The sequence below is a fragment of the Athene cunicularia genome, assembly GCF_003259725.1.
Source record: "Athene cunicularia isolate RWA chromosome 5 unlocalized genomic scaffold, athCun1 chr5_part1, whole genome shotgun sequence".
Taxonomy (NCBI): domain Eukaryota; kingdom Metazoa; phylum Chordata; class Aves; order Strigiformes; family Strigidae; genus Athene; species Athene cunicularia.
This window is the reverse complement of record NW_020799101.1, coordinates 42,960,580-42,964,590: the sequence shown is the minus strand read 5'-3', so window position 1 is coordinate 42,964,590 and position 4,011 is coordinate 42,960,580.

Below are 4,011 nucleotides of genomic sequence, written 5' to 3'. Positions count from 1 at the left end.
GGCCAGGCCCGCGCTGCGCCTCTGGCCTGGCCCAGAACACGCAGAGTCCGTGCGGGGTCCCTCGGCAGCGCATCGTCCTTAGTCTTTTTGGGGCAGGACCTACATCCTTTTAGTAGTTTCCAGAGCACCAAACTGGCATGTTACAGCTGCACGGTAAGGGCCCAAAACACCGAACAGCAACCCCCCAAAAAAGGCACATTGCAAAACACAACTTCCACAAGAAGACACACCTGGTGTTGGAACGCAAAAAAAAAAAAAAAAAAAGCACTTTAAAGGCAGATAAAGACACAGCAAGATCAGCTCAGAGACTACCGCTTTCGCATGACGAAGCGGACAAGAATGTGGAAGGAAGAGCCCTACCAAGGCAGCTGGAGGTACCAGCGCTTCCCCCTCCACCTGCGAGGGAGGCTGCTGGCCGCGCTGCGCTGTGGCAGCACCTCCGCTCCGCAGCAGCAGGGCCCCCTGCTTCAGGCCTCCCGGTAACTAAGGTCAGTAATTAAGGTCCAGTCATCCACACAGCTGGCTATGAACACCGGTCCCAAAACACCTGTACATAACCACGCCGCAAATTGTGGGGCTTCAGGGGTTGGTTTTGGGGGTGGGGGGTTTTTGCCCTATAACCCTAGTTACCTATGCATTTCCTCACATATTAGGAAATGCATAGAAAAACTAGGAAAAACAAGAGAAACCCAGACTATGCTTTTCTCCTGAGCTGTAACAACACTGTAGTAGTTGCTACCATCCTCAGAATATCAGACTGACATACACAAAAACTTATAACCACCGACAGACAAAGTCTGGTTTTGAACACATACATCAACCCAATTAGCAAATCCTCAAGTCTTATCAAGCACTTCTGTAATACACAACTGGCAAAAAATAGCAAGAGGAATAAATGAATGTAGCGCTTCCCTTCTTCCCTCTGAAGCCTCGAAGGCTTGATTTCCAGGAAGGGAAACTACTACAGAAAAACATCCTTTTTATCCTGACAGCGATCAACAGTTTCATTTATAGGTCTGCAGAAGTCATCATCATTGGAAACAGAATCTATGGAGTTCGTCAGGAATCACCAACAAAACACATTACATAAATCTTGATATCTTTTGGTCTTCATATCCTTTAAAAGGGGTACATTTCAAAATTTGTAACTGAAAAAAGGGGTCCATATACCAACCTACTTAAAGCAGACTGAAAGCCTTGTATTGATTTCAGTGTTCTATCTATTAATCCCAAAGAAAACTCTGACACTGTCACCCACATTATCTCCAGCAAAGATGTGCACTTCCTGCCCCTGCTCCATTTGTCTTCCAGCAGTAGCATCCCCGTGCAGAGCACACACCCAGTAACCTACACGTTTCCCTCTTGGGAGATATCACAGTTAGCATTTTTTAGAATGGAATGGAATTTCAGCTGGAACAGACCCACAACGATCATCTTGTCCACCTGCCTAACCAATTCAGGGCTGATCAAAAGTCAAAGCATATTATTAAGGGCATTGTCCAAATGCCTCTTAAACACAGACAGGTTTGGGGCATCGACCACCTCTCTAGGAAGCCTGTTCTAAGGTTTGACCACCTTTCGGTAAAGAAATGCTTCCTCGTGTCCAGTTTTAACCTCCCCTGGCACAGCTTTGAACCATTCCCACGTGTCCTGGCACTGGATCCTGGGAGAAGAGCTCAGCACCTCCCTCCCCACTTCCCCTCTTCAAGGTGTAGAGAACAATGAGATCGCCCCTCAGCCTCCTTTCCTCCCAAACTCTAGACACGTTGGAGGACCTTAACTTCCTTCTTAAATTGTGGGGCCCAAAACTGCACACAGTACTCACTGTACTACACATAGTACCCACGGTGAAGCTGCACCGATGCAAATGCAGCATGTTAAGTACGGTAATTTCATCAATTACTAACATCAAATTTGCTTTCTCTCTAGAGAATCACCAGGTATTTTTGTCATAATTATTCACTAAGGACAAGCATAGCAGATAGCACACAAATCACGCACAGAAGAAATGCCACCGGCCCGGGGTGACACAGCTCAGTGTCTGTACAATGTCAGTACACTGAGCTGTCCATATGGTGCACTGAGCAAGCCAGAAAGACTAATTTGAGAAAACATTCTCATGTGTATTTATAGTCTCACACTCTTCAAACTACAGTATGCAGCAAAGTCAGAGGAGTATAATTATGAGTGGGCAGGATATTAGGCTTATTTTTATGATGCCTTTTGTCTGACATACAATTATGTTGAGGCTCTGTCTTAGTTATGGGACGTGGTTCTCTACCACAGAATAAAGTTGTCTTGTCACTGGGTCTGGTAAAGCTCTATTGTGACTAAGATGATCAACTTCATGCTATTTGTAATACCATTAGGTATTCTGCCTCCTCATTGCCAGGATCCGTGTCCAAAGCATTAATATTTTTGGCTACTCTAGTCTGACTAGTAATGTGAAAAGTACCATTAGCAACTAGAGTTTAGCACTCATATGAAAATGAGCCTATATTCCACTAAGTAGGAAAAATATATAATCCTAAAGAGATAAGAGAGTAAATATTGTGCCGTCTGACCTCCTTCTATCCCATGACCACTAATAAGCTGCCCTGCACCAGGAAAACAAACAAAACTATCACTATTGTAATGACCTCATTTACCTGAGCACCCCACTTTCCCTAAGCCATTCCAGCCTCAGAGGGAAGAACTGCAGTAGCCATGCTATGTAGTACCCTCGCCTTGTGATCGATACTGGGGGCAACTGGGTCCCAGATGCAAGGCATCTATCTCAGACACTCAGCACGTTGGCTACCAATACCAAAATCGGCATGAAAACATAACATAGGGCAAATGCTGGATATAGAATATTAACATATGACAGATGTTTGCCTTTTCCATACTCCATTAATGTACATTAATTTGATAATGGAAGTAAAATCTCAGAACAGAATTGCATTAGGGAGTATCTATGCCAAAGAGTTGGGTTTGGTTTTGTTTCAGTAAAACACAAAGCTGATCCTTATACTGTCAACTACAATTAACTCTGAGGACAAGATAAGTATCTTGCATCACTTTTTGAAAGGATGCTCATGGTCACACCACACCCAGTGACCTATCATGGGTGCCCACCTTCCCGGGACCCCCACGCAGGTAAAAGTGAACAGAGGCTTGGCCCCAACAAATTAAGTGGGATAGTTTCTAATGTCCGCTTTCCAACACAGCAACTCATCGTGTCTAAAGGGCATCTGTACAGTTATTTTTCTGGCTCCTATGAAACCTGGGGCAGTTGTAAAGGGAGAGAAAACATCCCAGTACTGCTCCAGAGAAGTAGGAGCACAAATTTATGGCACTCTCTTTCCTCTTCCTCCTGCAAGGCTCTCAGTCTTTTCCTTTCTCCACCGATTGAATAAACATCACTGCAAACCCACAGCTGGTCCTTGGAGTTGTGTCCCAAGTCACTTGGAAGCAGTCGAGAGGAGAGGGGCCAGCAGGGCCTGCCAGTGCTCCTCCGGCAAGCCCTGCCCAGCGTCACGGGGAATCACACCCGGGGCTGGCATTCCAAACGGAAACTCTGGCGGGCAAATTCCCTGGCATTTAGAAAAAGCTGGTTTCAACCAAGAGGCTCTGAGGGCTTAAAGATGAGCTCAGGATGATTCGAATAAAGGTTTCCAGAGGAGAAGGCGAGTGACTGAACAGAGTCAGCATGATCGGCCTGAACGAGAATGAAGGATGCTGAGCCGAAGCGAGGCGAACGGCCGTGGGACCCCAGGCAGTGATCCACGCCATGCTCGAAAGCCAGGGCACAGCTCCCGGCTCGGGGGGGAGCAGGGCTCCGGAACCTGCTGGGCCTCCTGCTCCAGCACGCCAGGCTGGCTCCGGGCCCTGCGGGTCAGCACGCAAAGTTACTAAATAACTAAAAACTCACTAAAGCCCCAAATCCAGTGGGCAAAACAGAGAAGGGCCCAGTTCCTCCGGGTGGGCCGAGCGCGGCCCCGGGCGGGCAGCTCCTCACAGGGCCGCCTC